The sequence below is a fragment of the Anguilla anguilla genome, chromosome 6 (assembly GCF_013347855.1).
Source record: "Anguilla anguilla isolate fAngAng1 chromosome 6, fAngAng1.pri, whole genome shotgun sequence".
Classification (NCBI taxonomy): domain Eukaryota; kingdom Metazoa; phylum Chordata; class Actinopteri; order Anguilliformes; family Anguillidae; genus Anguilla; species Anguilla anguilla.
This window is the reverse complement of record NC_049206.1, coordinates 28,091,813-28,108,381: the sequence shown is the minus strand read 5'-3', so window position 1 is coordinate 28,108,381 and position 16,569 is coordinate 28,091,813. Positions and strand designations below refer to the sequence as shown.

At 38.3% G+C, this 16,569-nt stretch overlaps 1 protein-coding gene across 2 annotated transcripts in view; it reads left to right on the top strand.

Moving 5' to 3' along the window:
* Positions 1 to 7,449: 7,449 nt before the first annotated feature.
* ptk2bb (protein tyrosine kinase 2 beta, b) overlaps positions 7,450 to 16,569 on the top strand; it is a 60,052-nt gene continuing 50,932 nt past the window's right edge. Inside the window, exon 1 of one of the 2 annotated variants that reach the window (XM_035421775.1) lies at positions 7,450 to 7,597. The gene's annotated coding sequence lies outside the window, so the exon portion shown is untranslated. The remainder of the gene's footprint in view (positions 7,598 to 16,569) is intronic. The other variant, XM_035421776.1, reaches the window with a different exon arrangement.

Here is a 16,569-nt window from a genome sequence, read left to right as displayed (position 1 = left end):
ACTTGTTCAAGCTAACAGAAAGGCTAAACATGCTCAAATAACTTCTGTTTACAACAGTGGTGTGTAGAAGAGCATCTCTGAATGCACAATGCGTTGAGGGCTACAGCAGCAGAACACCACACTGGATTCCAATAACTTCAGCCTAAGAATGGGAAGATAAGGCTACAGTGGGCACGACATCCCCAAAACTGAATACCTGGGCAACTGAAGATTGGAAAAACATTGCCTAATCTAATGAATGTAGTTTTTTGCTGCAACATGCAGGAGTTATGGTCAGAATTTGGCATGAACAGCATGAATCCATCTAGCCTTGTGTCAACGGTGGAGGCTGCTGCTGGCAGCGTAGTGTAGGGAATGTTTTTTTTTTTTTTTTTTGCAAACATTAGGCCCAATAATACCAAATGAGCATAATTTAAATGGCATAGAATACCTATGCATTGTTGTTGAGCATGTGCACAGTCTAACTCTTTATGGCCACAATCTAAACTTTTTCAAATGCATACCTCCAGCAGGATAATGAACCATGTCACAAAGTATGCATCATCTCAAGCTGGTCCCACAAACATGACAGTGACTTCAGTTCACTCCAATGGGGTTATGTATAACAAGTTAGAAATTTGCCTGGGTCCAGTATGGGATTTGAACCTGAGCTTCTCACTCACCCAGTGATTCATTAAGCAGACGTGTTACCAGTCAGCTAAAGGCGAAATCGCCCAAAGCCAAGAGTAACATCCTTATTTTTGAATTTAAAGGTTCCATCACCAGATAGTGCTGTTGTGGCAATTTGCTACGAGATCTTTGCTTTACTGTGCTTCATTAGTGAACTAGCCGAACTACACCCATTACATATGCAGCCATGCATGCAACAAGCCATGATGCCCACATAGTCCATATATGGTACAGTGACTCAGCACTGGGTCACAAGCAGGGGTATAATTAGACAGTTTTCCATTACTGCTTACTGGTGAAAAACATTGTGCTAATGACATCAGAGCCAAGATATTTACCAATACCAAATATTCCAGCAATGTGAAATATATATTTTTTGCTTTTAGGATATTAAAAAGGGGGGAAAAAATCTAAATCTCATCTGTTTATATCATAGTATTTATTTATTTTGGTTTATTGTTTATATTTTTATTTTTGTAACCCTCTTCTTTCCCACCTTGACAGTGGCAAATGTCAAATGATCATCTCTAGCTCTTATTGTGTTTTCTTACCATGTGCAATGTCCTTTCGTAAGTCACTTTGGCTAAAAGCATCTGCTAAATGACTAAATTGTTGTTGTAACATTAATAAATGCCCTTCATTGCCCTAGATCTATTTTTAGCCAATTTCCCCTTACAGTTTTTGACAAACTGAATTGTTGCCTGTAACAGAGATTTGGCCTCACTCCTTCAAATCCATACATACACATCCACCTGTCATTCTGCATTACATTGCACCATTTTAGCTAACATGTTAGCTGTTTCATTTTCTTTCACCCCAACATGTGCAGGTATCCAACAGAGACATAGTATGACACCCATAAGAAGTACATTCTGTAGAATAGAAGGACAAACGAAACACAGTTTCGTTTCAGCTATATCTCAGCATGTGCCTTGCTCGCTCAGGCCTCACTTCTCCTCTGCACAGTATTGTGTAGACAAGAACATACTCTCAGTAGAATATACTGACACCCCATCTGTTGCATTGTCTCCTCTACAAAATAGATACCTATAATACCTGAACCAATGTGCCCTGAAACCATAGCTCTGGCACTATCAGCACAAATTAGCAGAAATATGTCAAAATGCTGGTGGAAATGCTTAACAACCCTCATCTTTGTGCCAATGATCTCATTACAAGATTTGAGGAAATGCCAAGGAAGCTAATCATAGCTAGTCCTATTGCTTGCTTCTCCAGGTGTGACATCCACTAAACACCACAGCCTCCAATACCTTGCAAACCGAAAAATGCACCCCCAACCTTCTGCCACATCGTCAGCATAAAATGATACCTACCTTCTCCAGATCATTTTCACGTTAAATAGAAGAGCTAATAGCAAGACCTCCCTGTGGGACGCCATTGTCCATTTTGGAAGTGAACATGATACTTAAGAGCTAACTGACTTTAAATGTGCATCCAAACAGAAAATCTAAGACCCTGTTTCACATTCTTTCACTGATACTTGGGTCTTTGTAGTTCAGGAATCTGAAACTCAGATCCTGGAGGGCCACGGTGTCTGCAGTGTTTCAGCATTTTTACGCTTAATTTAAGTCATTAATTGGTCAAATCTAAGGTCTAAATCTGCTGCTGGTTTAAGGAAAACCACAAAAACCCTTCTGACACTGTAGCTTTCCAGGACTAGATTTTGAGATCCCTGATCCAATTCAATTAACATAAAGCCAGAGTGTTTCATAGACATTGTTTTCCTCTTTAAGTTACCCTCCTAAGGAGAAAAAAAAACTCTGTGGATGCATCAAAATAGTCTTTCCTTATTTTATGATTTCTTTGTTCCCTAGTGGAATCCTCACTGCAAAAATGTCATATCATGTCAAATGTCAAGTAGAGGAGTGGAAGAGCCAAGCAGGACAGAAGAACAGAAATGGGATTTTATGTATACGTCTCCATCATCATGGAACAGCTTACACAAACAAATTAAGCTAGATTATCTACTATCTACACTGAAGTGAAGAAAAAACATTTTAGCTACCTGTTTTTGCATAGTTGCAACTGTTTCTACACATTTTAGGATAGATCATTGTACTACATTGCATTTGAACTTCAAAAGAGATCATTAATCTCAAGAGGCCCCTGGTTAGGGCTGTTGGATATCTCACTCAAGAAAAGTGCATGAGTGAGCCCTACGGTCTTAGACCAAATCCGACCCATGCCAATGCCAACTATGGTCAGCAGCCCCAGTGGTGCGTAATAGGGTGTTGCAATCTGTAGTTCTAAAACCAGGAAGTGAGTTAGCATTGGGTTATTGGGAGCCGTGGATTCCCTCAGCAGGTTTCCAATGCTTCTTTCCCATAGGAATTTTGATTTATGCAGAAGATAAGGTCTGTGGTTAACAGAGTTTTGTTCTGTGACATAACGTACAGTTGTGAATATCTCAACCATGAATTTCAAAGCTGCTATGTCTTTTAAAAAAGTAAGTTGCTATATTGAAACTACAAACAAAAGATGCATTCTGCCAACCACCACTAAAGTTTCATACTAGCCTGCCTGAACATGACAACTGTTGTAGTTTCAATATAGCAACTTGTTAGCAACTTATACAGAAATAAATGAATCAAGAAATAAATAAATACACGTATAAATATATACAGAAATTAATGAAGCAAGAAATAAATAAATATAGAAATAAATAAATGCAGAAATACCCATTTATGTTATGCTATGTAAATTAATTTCTGTGTAAATTCATTTACTCTTTACATTTTATTGCATTATTTTATCATAAAATAATTTTGGTATTTTAAATTTTGGTATTTTTGGTCCCTCATAGCAGTAGTATTTTCCAATAGGGAAAGATCAATAGACCTGATTATAAATTTGTGCTACGGGTAGGATATTTTGATAAGGTAGGACAAATCGACAGAACATTTCATCCTATCTATCGAGTTGTCCTACCAAGGGGTACTGCGCATGTGCACATCACATTTTAGATCTAGAGCAGCATGCCCATGATTTTATGCTACTTTTGGTTTTTTGTCCAAAGGTTTTTATTGCATGTTTTTCAGCATTAGTGTGGTTTTTCTTTTATTCTAGTTGTGATGTCAACCCAACCTTTCTTCAAGCATACTATACAAAGCCAGCTTATTGTTATCAGTTCTTAGATTTTTTTTCTGTTATCCAAATTGCTAAATGTTGATTTTAGTCAGTGAACACACCTTCAAGTTCATGGATGCATATTAAGGCATATTTACCAATGGTCATATACTAAGTGGCCACTTAACCATATAGGTGTGCCTATGCTGCAATACTGCAAATAATTTACTTATCAATCATGATGTGCTTGCTACCAATCTGTAGATCTGCAAAGCATTCCGGTCCAAATTGGATGGCAGGTTAATTTATAGTAAATACATTTTTGCTGTAAATCTTAATACAGTAATAGGCCTATTTGCCTCAAAAATTTTCTAGCCACAAAAGGTTATGCAAACTTTGTCGTCCGTAATTGCATTTGAAATTGCATTTCATTTTTATTTTATGTGTGCATGACATAATCGTCAGAAATCATGACATAATTCAAATTCAAATGCAGAAATAGCATTTTCATTTTTTTACACACTTTATCTGACAATTAGAAAATGTATGCAAGTCTCCATACCATACATGACACAAACCTATCACAATTAAAATTCAAACGGTAAAAATATAATCTCTAGATCTAAAATAACAGTTTCTTCTTGTAAATGCATGATTGATGACAAAAAGGAAATGATATTTCAATTGGCAGTCTTACTTTCCATTTTCGAAGGCCAGCCAACTTCTCATGGTACACAGCTTACATAAATGAAAATACACTGTTCTTTCATTTGCAGTTTTCACTTCTGTGTTGTCACGCATCTACCCTGACAAAATTCAAATAATAATGTAAAGTTAAATACATTTTAATTTTCAAAGTCAAAAGACCTGTCAGTCAACAGACAGGGGCCTTACAGGGGAGATTAAAACCCTACCAAGAAGTCCCCCTAACCGACCATAGACGGGTAGATTTTTTCATTGCGTATACTTAAACAGGGTGGTACAGTGGAAAGTACCATTGTCTCCCAGCAAGACTCTCCCAGGTTGGGGATTTCTGTGTGGAGTTTGCATGCTCTCTGGCTACTCTGGTTTCCTCCCACAGTCCAAAGACATGCTGGTACGGCTAAACTGCCCATTGGTGTGAGTGAATGGTGTGGGTTCCCTGCAATGGATTGGCACCCTGTCCAGGGTGTGTTCCTGTCTCCTGCTCAATGCCTGCTGGGATAGACTCCCCTGTGACCCTGACCAGAAATAAGTAGGTAAGATAATGAATAGACATAATTAGGCCTAAGTAAAAAATATCATGTAAAATAACTGCATAGCTGCCAGCAAGTTAATGTAAATGGAATACAGTAAAATTCAGAGTAACTTGCCTGCAGCAATTAGCTTGTACTGTGAATGGCTTTAAAATATTTCACAGTATGATTACTGTAGATACAATTACAGTACCCATCTAAGTAATGTAATTGTTATTACGGTAAACATATTGTGAAATGTATTACACCAACTTACAAGCTAATTGCTGCCAGCAAGTCCCTATATTTATAGTATAGCTATTACAGTACAATGGGGCAACTCATTGCTGTTTTTGGCACTTTTATGTACTTTGTAGAGGGAATTTGTTTCAATTGATATTTCCTATGAAACACCAATGCCAAAATTTTCTGATCGGGCCAATTAGGTCCAATTAGGTCATAAAAATATGCTGCCTATTGTTTTGCAATGGTACCCAATGTTTACTATATTGTTTCAAGTAACTTACCCCTGTGATTTTTATTCTTACCATCTGAAGACAATACGGTCATTCAAACTGAACATATCAAATAGCAAAAATGCCCCTCTGGCCCTTCTGTCGTGTGAATGATCATATGTTTCTAGGTGTCAATGTGTCTGTAAATGTGAATTTTGAACGCTGCTAGGGAAATGTCCCGATGTGGATAATGAAGTGTAGTATATGTGAATGTATGTATGTACAGTATTTATTTTACAATTGATATTTAAGTTCTCACACTCTGTTGTCTTCAGGTGGTAAGATTAAAAAACACAGGGCTAAATTACTTTAAACAATTTAGGAAACACTAGAATAGAGGTTGTTTAATGTGTGAGCTAAGATAGCCAAATAGCCTACCTGCATGTCTTCGGACTGTGGGGGGAAACTGGACATTGCTACCCACTGCACCTCTGTGCCACCCAGTAGCCAAGTTAAAAATTGAGTTACCAACACAGGCACAGTGGTGAATGTGACCATTTAGACTTACAGAAAAACGGTATGCCTGTCCTGAGGATGTCATTATATTGGGGCAGTTTCTATACGACCGGTAATGTTACCTACGAGTAGTGCTCTTCTCTATGTCTATTCTGCGTGTGTATCCAATATTGTTATTGGTTTATGTACCTAAATGTCAAATGTGGAGAAGTATTCTTTGTGGGCCTGGAGCATTTGTGATGATGTAATCGACAGCAAGAAGAAGAAGAAGAAGAAAAAGAAGAAGAAGAAAACTCAAGTGAAGTTGTTTGTGAATTCTGTCGTTTGAAATGGGGCAAAAAAATTACGTTTTTAAGAGCTGAGAGTCTGTGGTCATTGTGATTATTTCTGTAGGGAACCATGAAAAGTGCCAAACTCTCTGTGCTATATAGGTATGGGGCATTCATGAATGTGATGGCGATTGAAGCACGCACTTAATATATTTATGTTAATTCGAAATGGGGACCTAAAACAAATATTTTAATTTTAAGTTCAAATTTAAGTTCGTTGAAAAAAAATATCAGGATGATATTCGAATATTTTTGACATTCCGATGAGGCATCCCTTGAGGGGTCTCACGACACACTAGTATAGTCAATACCTACATAGTCTATATAATCTTAATCTTGGAAGAAAGGCAACATTTTCTACCAGGTGAGATTATATTTGGCCTATTGTCTATACGGTTTTCCAGGACGATTCAATATTTTTCGGCCAGAAGATGTCAGTGTTTGTATTGCGGCGCGCAAAAACAGAAAAAAGAAAGAAAAACACTGAAATCCAGGTAGGCCTGGTGTATTTTTTGGTGGCCGTTTTCATATTCTTTTCAGTCTGTAAGTGACAAAATTGCGGTGGTGTATAATGTTTTCATTGTGCACCAAGCGTTTGTAGTGGAACCATTATTAAAGCAAGGTAACCCCCGAAAAGCATTCCAACCCCAGCAAGATTTGTCCTGGGGGATGGTAGGCTACAACTTGGATAGTTCTTCGCAGTAAAATGAAAAAAGTTGAATGACTTCACAGTAAAAATCGAATGTGTTTCACAAAAGCACCAAAAAGATGTTTCTGAAATGAAAACAGAATGTTAAAGCTATTCTTGTTCTTGTGTCCTTGTGAATGTCCACTTCATTCGGCCTGCAACTATATGTTGCTTGCATTGCCTGTTATAAAAGGTTGAAAAAATGACGCGACGATTTATTGTGATATAGTTTGACCCTTCGAATCACACAGACGTTGGCCAATGTATTGTGCAAACGGGCACCTGTCTAAAATAAGCGAGGGAGATGTGTTTATGTGCAGAGAATATGACTGTATTATGAATCGTAATTTTAATTCGGTTTGATGATGGGCTACACATGGAATTTACAAGACGGGTGGATATGGAGACCCACGAATTTATTTGCTATTTGGCCAATTGCCAAGTTAATTTGTCTGCTAAACAATTTCTTAAACTTCAGACATTGCAGAAATAAGGAAGTACTAGGAGAAACTAAGCTGGGGTGTGGCTTAACAGTTCACAGCAAACTTCTCCGTAACCCAAACTAAAGCAAACGCTGGATTACTTTTCCATTGCACGTTGTATTGGAAGAAGAAACAAATTGGAACGACTTTAAAGCAGGTTGGTGACCAATAATAGCTAATTAAACGTCTGTGAATGTTTAAAATTAGCCACACGTATTGCGGTATTATACCTGCATTACTAGAGTAAATAGAGGGGACGGAAGAAAAAGGGAAGTAGGAGACTGCACGTTTTTCGGGTGGCTGAAAAGAGTACAACTCGTCACTTTATTAAAGAAGTGTTTAGATAAATCTGTTGTGGACTACCACCTGTATTCAGTGATGGTCGCAACTCTTCACAGTGATTGGCTTTACTCAGCTTGTCTTTGTGGGTTATTTATGTGACATGCAGGTTAATAGTTAGAAGAAATCTATTTTACCGATATGGGCTTACGAGAGGATAGACTTTCCTACGATTTCAAAAAAAATCTAATGTATTTTGTTTAAATTGTTTTTGTGTGCTAAGGGTCTTCATTTTACTACTGTAAGCCTACCTGCGCATACCCTACCTTGTGCGCACGACGTTCGATGACTACAGCGTTCATCATTCATTTAGCAACATAGCCTACTTAGCATATTGTTTATTTATTTTAACATATTAACATAGTAGGCTCATAATTCCTTAGTTGTATACTGAGACAATTAAGAAGAAAGTACATTCGACAATAATTCAGATATGACTGTGCAAGGTTTGGTGTGACAGCTTCGAAAAATCTTCCGCTCTAGAATGTTTCTTAGCTGCAAGTTTATGCAGGTGAGACGAGTCTGTGCATTCCATGGCCCCAGGCTGCTATTTCGACAGTCTTAGTTTCCAGAGACAGTACGCAACGAATAACGCTGTTATAAAAAAAAAAAATGTAAATCAAATTCCACTGTTTTAGGAAAGTATTGATTTCTGATTTGCAATCAATTTTGCGTTCTTGTTGGGGAAAATAGCGGCGATAGTAGGCTATTGTAGGACTGTATGTTATTTGCATGTATAATACATAATTCCTAAAATCAGCAGAAATGTTTACCTGGTGTCCAACTTGGAGGCGACCTGATAACAAAATTCAAACAAAGAAGTTACATTTAGTTTTATTTAATAATATTTAAATATCTATGTTAAATATCATTGTTGGGTAGTAGGCCTAACCTACGGCTTACTGGAACAAATGCTATAGGCCAACGAGTCCTAACATGAATGTGCACACAAGCTGAAAGTGACACACTGAGAAACATAATTAATATACGGGAAAATAAAGAAAATTGAACGTACAGAATGTTAATTTATGATGGGCCAATGGTCTCAATGCATGTTGTGGTCGTCTTTAAACCACGCGTACATCATGGAGCTAATCGCAGGCAACAAAACCTGTTTAGAAGAAAATGTCGTACTTCGTTACAGTTGCAATTCTGGAGAGCTCATCTGTCAAAAAAAAAAAAAAAGTTTGGTTTATTTTTGGATGTCCTACTTGTGATTTATACCAAACATTCACATTTCATCCAATTTTTATCCAAAGCGTGTGACAAAAGTAGAGAACATCAGTGTTTGTATTCCTCTCAGGAATACAAAATAGCAATATTTCATGTTTGCCTTTTGAAAGGCTCAATTATTGCCCACACCAGTTGCTTTAAAATAACCACACCCCATGGAGTAAGCAGTGGAAATAAAGCTTGAATAAAATCAGTCACTTCCATTTGTGTGGTAACTTTCCACATGCAAGTTAGGTCATCCGATATTGCAACAAAGTGTGAGGTAGCCTAATACATGGCCTGCCTCTTAGCACTAATGTATGGCTGGGCTGGATCTAGGGGATGAGGCCACATCCCCCCCCCCCCGAAACTTAGACCATTTATTCGGATAATTAATTATATTGATCCACCTGTATAAAAAATTACACTTTTTTAAAGTTAGTATTTTTCACCTTATTCCCCACTTTTTCTCTGCTTAGCCAATCATAAAAATGCTCTGTTGAAAATAACAAATAAAACAATTTAGCTAGATAATAAAACTTACAAGGGAAAACATAAAAAAACCTTTTTAAAACATTATCTTTGTGAAGCCTGCGATAGATTTCAGGGTGCAATCCTGCATCATGATCAATGCACGTGGGGATTGGCTCCAGCACCCCCCACGACCCTGCCCAGGATAAGTGAATATAGATGGAAGTCCTTGCTGCTTAATTTCTTGCTGAGGTTCAGTGTAGTAGCTTTCATTGATTGACAGTCCCTTTTATGGACATTGGGCGAGAGGCAGGAATACGCTCTGGACAGGCCGCCAATCTATTGCAGAGTAGATAGATTTGAGGGTATTTATTATCTATATTGGGTGATGCTTTTAGGAATTTCAGCCCTTTTATACATAGCCTTCCCATTTCAGGGGACCAAAAGTAATTGGTCAGTTGGCTGCTCAGCTATTTCTGGGACAAATGTTTGTTCTTCCATCATTAGTTCACGCAAAAGAAAGCTAACATAAGGTCTAGGTGTCACATTTGCATTTGGGGTCTGCTGCTGTTGTCTCCCAACATGAGGACCAAAGACGTGTCAATGCCAGTAAAGCAGGCCATCATGAGTCTGACAGATCAGAATAAATCAATTTGAGACATACCCCAAACATTGGGTTTGTCAAAATCAACTGTGTGATGCATTGTAAAGAAGCAAAAACACACTGGTGAGTGTAGTAATAACAAACAACCTAGTAGACCTGGGACGACCACTGTAGAGGAGGACAAAAGGATACTATCAATTGTGAAGAAAAACCAATTTTCAGCAGTTGAAAAGATCAAGAACACCTCCAGGATGAAGGCATAGATGTGTCAAAGCCTACCTTACAGAGAAGACCACAGACATAACCTCAGAGTATTCACTGCAAAATGCAAACCACTAGTAATCCTTAAGAACAGACTGACCAGGTTAGAGTTTGCTAAAAAGTACATTAAAATAACTGTAGAGAGCTGGCACAAGGTCTTATGGACAGATGTAGGGGTGTAATTTATGGGAGGGATAGGGGGCTCAACCCCTCCTTCCCACCCCAATATTTCAAAACAAATACCCCCCCCCCCCCCCCAATAATATAGCATGATGATGACAAAATTGATTTCATGATGTAATTTGGATATACTGATTAGTAATCTGAAATATTTCCCCCTTAGAATTCACCAGAATTATCATTTTACCGCTGTTCTTTTGAAAAATTTCTTTCAAGGGCCCCACCCCTGGACCACTTACAAGGTTGCAGTTTTTGGAGTCTGCATTTCATCCCCCTCGATATTCAAGCTAAAATTATGCCCTTGGACATATGAAACAAGTATTAACCTGTACCAAAATTAATGAAAGAGGAAAGTGAGGAGAAGGAAAGGAACTGCCCCCCCTCCTCATCTGTGAAACATGGTGGAGGTGGTGCTATGCCATGTATGGCTGCTACTGGAACTGGCTCACTTCTCTTTACTGATGATGTGGCAGTGTAGTATAATGGCTATAATGGCTCTTGTAACCCAAAGGGCGCAGGTTCGATTCCCCGGTAGGACACTGCCATTGTACCCTTGAGCAAGGTACTTAACCTTCATTGCTCCAGTATATATCCAGCTGTATAATTGGATACAATGTAAGTTGCTCTGGAAAAAGCGTCTGCTAAATGCCTGTAATATAATGTGACTGCTGACGGCAGCAGCATGATGAACTGTGAAGTGTACATAAATCTTCTCAGAACCAACCAAATGCCTGAAAACTCATTGAATGGCACTTGCAGCAGGACAATGAGCCAAACTTCTGACAATGAGCCATACTGCTAAAGCAACCAAGGAGCTTTTCATAGAAGTAGAATGTTCGTGTCTGACCTAAATGCAATTGAACTTTCACTTGCTGAAGACAAGACTGAACACAAAAAGCCCCGGAAACAAACAGGAAATGAGTGGTTGCAGTACAGGCCTGGTAGAGTATCACCAGGGAAGATACTCAGTGTGTGCGATGTCTATGGGTCACATACTTCAGGCAGTCATTGCAGGCAAAGGATTTGCAACCAAGTGCTAAATTTGACCACTTTATTTAACACTGTTTTAAACTGACCAATTGCAGTATTTATGGTCCCCTAAAATAGGTGAGGGGGGTGGGGGCAGTGTATAAAAAGGATGTTATTCCTACACAGATCACCCATGGATGGATCTAAATACCCTTAAATTGCAGCAGACAGTCGGTACTTTAACCTCATATTCATTGCTTCGTTTCAAATCCAATGTGCTAAGGTACAGAGCCAAAACAACAAGAATTCTGTCACTGTCCAAATACTTATGGACCTCACAGTATAGACTATAATACACACTGTAGCATATAAAGGATGTAAAAAGCCTGTAAACTGTATGGCACACACGGTGCCCTGAATAAAAAGTCCCCCCTCCCTTTCCCCCCAATCACAGCAGTCTATAACCGGGACTGATGTGTGGCAGTATTATTAGCACAGAAATATTTAATACATTTCACATGCATTTGCTTGAGACAAATAAACTGCCTTCTTGAATTTCAGGAGGAAACTTTTTCATACATAGTTAATTCCTTTTTATATAGGCTAATTATCTGTTATCCCAAGAAGCTCCTAATGCTAAGACATTTACAAAAGAAAATGTGAGTTTTTGTTGTTGATAACTTTTTATTCAGTGTAAGCCAATAAATCACACAGTCTTTGTCTGAAATTCCTTGTATTTGTGCTCTTGTCATATGAAGTGCCAATGACACTATTAATTTGATCTAGGCCTGCAATTAAGGCATGGACAGTAATCACATAGGAAGACCAGGACTGAACTAAAAAAGATTGCTTAATTGGGTTTGAAAACAGTGAATAGAATGCTGCTACTTGATATACCACCTGCTATATTCAGTACTTGTAGTAGCCTATGTCTGGCAAATGATTTCAGATATATAATATATGGTGAGCTCCATAATGTCTGGGGCAAAGACATCTTTTTTTTTGATTTGGCTCCGTACTCCACAATTTTAGATTTGTAATCAAACAATTATTGTTTGATTCTCTGCTTTTATTAAAAGGTATTTATACATATTGGTTTCACTGTGTAGAAATTGCAGCATCTTTTATACACAGACCCCCCATTTCAGGGCACCATAATGACAAATGGCTTCACAAGTGTGTCTGATTAGTCAGCTGTGTTCAATTGCTAAAATTGTGGAATACAGAGCCAAATCAAGAAAAAAATATGTTTTTGTCCCAAACCTAATGGACCTCACTGTATATATGTGAAATCATTATTATTTTATTGAAGAGGGACACTATAGGGACATTTTTGTAACCTGGGCAGGGTTAGTGTTGTGGCTAGTAGTGACCTGCTTTGTTAGAATTCAGCCCCCTCACAAAGAAATTGAGTGTCTTTCAAGAGGTTTTTGCACTATTCCCTAATGCTGGCATTTCACATACTGTAGTGTAAGCATTCATAGGTGGCTCAGTCATGTGCTATGTGTTATGCACCAGTTTACCGTGAAACGAGAACATCGGCAATTATTTTATTGTAATCTTATTGTACATTGTGTTGGGTCTTGGTGTCTGTGACTTAGGAGATGGAAAATACTCAGACTGGTTATGTAAATGAGCACAGCTGCAGCGAGAGCATTTAAAGTTACAATCTCGAAGATTTCCGTTTCGTTCTCTTTGGCGGTACCAATGGCGAGAAGCGGTAATTGCAGGTGTGTTTTTGGACCTCACTTCCCATAGATCCAACCGGATCCAACCAGTGTCGCCTGTGTGACGTCGGTCAGTTGGCACCTGGGCCACGCCAACTATAACACTTACTATTTACTGAATAAAAAAGCGTTGTTATAAAAGTAACGTTATGTACAAACTCATTCATTGTCTAACATTAGGCTAACTTAAGCTGTCTTTACACTGCCGAGCCGGGTTAAAATGCCGTAGCAGACCTTGGGTAGAATTAGCGATGATCAATTTCCACAAACATTCTTTATCCACCATTTGCCTGGTATGAACATCTTTACACTGCAGAGAATAATTTGCGGGATTCGCTGTGGCTTGTGCAATTATGTATCTCGTGCACAATAAACAGTCCTGAATGATTGTTGTGTGATATTTTTGAAACAACTGCCTTGCAAAATGTTACCCCTGGTGTTTCTGGTTTTGCTAGCTAAACTGTTCGAGAATACAGCTGAGCTGGGTGTTAAATTAGCAATCAGACTAAGAAGAATAAAACAAAAACAAAGGAAATTTCATCAAAAAAGGGCATCAAGGCTGAAGGAACATATGAGGAAGCGTAATAAAATAATAACAACGCTAATCCATACTGCCTTATTCTTTTATTTAGTTTTCTCCGGCTTGACATCTTTACACAGAAATCAGACCCGGCTCTGGTCCACCTATACCCCGGCTATATATTTATGAACTTCATGGCAATGTAAATAACGGTAATATTAAGGCCAGTTCAGATCAATGATTCGCAACGAGACAAAACGGTTTTAAAATGTTGCAGAGAAAATTGCAGCGGTGTGAACTGGTTAGTTGCAGATTGCAGCGGTGTGAACTGGTTAGTTGCAGAGCGTCTGAAGCCGTTGCCTGGGGTCTCAAAAGACCCACCTTGTCAAATCGCCAAGTGCAGTTTTAGAACGTTCACAATCAGACGTCTTGAATTTTGCAAGTTGCATCCAGTCTCGTTGCGAATCATTGATCTGAACTAGCCTTTAGTAAGCCACATTGCAACGTTGCAACAAGGTAGCATTGCATCCGAGAGACGGTTTGCGAGGTTGGTACCGGTCGCTAGCATTAGCTAGCGTTTTTTCTAATTGTTAGCTGACATTAGATTGCGTTAATTACACTAGCTAGCTAGCTAACACAACGTTACCTGATATGAGAGATGGATACTGCGCGCAGTGTTGTCTAAACTAATGTTGCCTTTCTTGACATGGTCTGGTAGCTAGCGTTAGCTGTGCAAATAGCTATGTAATTTAGTAACGTCAAACTGTCATCAAATGTAATACGAAATCTACATCAACAAATAATATGACCTCTCATGTTACACAAAAACTTTGTAGGGTTCCATAACCCCCCCCCCCCCCCCCCCCTTCTCTGTTATTGTAACGCTAGCAGACACCGGAAAAAAAACAGTACACCACTCACACACAAGTGACTTGAAGAGCGAGCCTGTTGCGTTAGCTCCACCTACTCTCTCTGGCGGACCAACCACTGATGGGTGATGGAAAATGCGTCATTAACTATGAGCTGCTTGTGATTTTTTCCCGGGAATGTCGCCACAGACACCCAGTTCTTTAATCATAAATTATAATAATAATAATATAAATTTATATAATAATAGGCTCAATCACCATTGTGTTACCTAATTCGGCGATAGATAGCGACTTAACAGGCATTCATTTTAATGAAAATCTTTGAGATTATTACTTTAAATGCACTGCCAGTGTTTAAGATGCATCTTGCACATTGCAAGAAAGCGAAGTAATGGAATTGATTCATTGTTATTACATGAACAGCCTATATCCTCTGTAGCAACCACATTTTAAGAAACCATTTATTGGTTGTATGTTGTGCAAATATGCAGAAAATTATTTTCTAGTATTTAAATATTTTCCAGCCATCTCTGAGTTGACTGTTCTTGCACTATTTTACAATGCTGCATAAAGCAATGCTTTACCTTTAAATTAATTTTGTGCAAATTTCACCCACTGTCATTTTATTGCAGCAAGACCACTAATGCCCACACTGAGCATGTTGTGGTTCTGAGGAAGTTACTCCCCACATAGAGGAATTTACCCACATCACACTAGGCTCAGTTTTTCATGGATGATGTGTTGCTACATTTCTGCTACATGTCTATGTAGTGTACAGTCATCAGCAAATATGAAGGGATCTGCACTTTAGAGCTGGTTTTGGATTTTGTTTTTAAAAGGTTCTCATTTGTCCGGTATCTGGAGTGAAGGCCTTTAGTCCTGTCCTAGAAGGCATCAGGTAACTTTTTCAGGCATGGATCTTGTCTTCAGAAGTATTCAATCACCAGTATAGTCACACCCACTGTGTGTACATGTCATCTTTCTAAAATGTGGGTCAGTTTATTAATGAATTCATGCCTAATTTACACTCCCAAGGCACTCAAATTCACATTTTTAAATTAGTTTTGTCAAATGGCTTTTTGGCCAGCATACATTTTTTCCCATCATAAGAGTCAAAGTAGGCTTGTAGACAGCTGGCTCTCTTTTTCTCATGTCAGTATATCAAGGAGGAAAAGCTGAGATCAGGTGGCATTCAGCTTTGAGAGTCAGAGGAGATAGAGACTGAGAAAGAGAAGTGAATCTGACTGCTTAGTATTTTAAGAATGAACATGGAAATTGCTTAAATAAATAGTTAGGTAAAGAGATAAAAGTTAGAGAACTAGTCCTCCAGTTTTTGTGTTCACCTTAACATAAGCAACCAATTTAGACCCAAAAAGCCAGATGAAACTGTTTTAATTGGCCATTTAAGTGCTGATAAACAACAAAATGTAGAAGACCCTGTGGCTCTCCTGGACCACGATTGAGTATGAGAACAGCAGACAGTGTATGCAGACAGTGTGCAGGTGTTTGAGTAAGAAATTCTAAAGTTTTTGAATAAAAGAAGATTTTAATGAAAAATGGGAGAAAGGGGAGTTGAGGAAAATTACAGCTCCTGTTGGACGATTGCAATCTTATCTTTGTTTGGACATTGGTAGTTGAGCAGAGGGAAGAAAATAATGTTTAGAGAAGAATGTTTCCTGCAAGAATTTCTGTAGATGAGTAAATACCTGGAATTAAATCTCAATACGCCGCAGTACTCATGTAGGATTTTTTAAATGACTGTGAGCACCATATGTGTAACGATGTTCAATACCCATTGAAATGAATAATTAGTATAAAACATGAAGATAGATTTCAGAATAAGTTTTGGGCTATAAATGTCTCAGCTTAACAATTTTTACGTCAACACGGAGTTAGACAGTCATATTTAATGCGAAAAGAGTTTTGAATTTTGTCAGGATGAAAGAGAAAAGTTAGGCAGTTTATAATAGCACATTC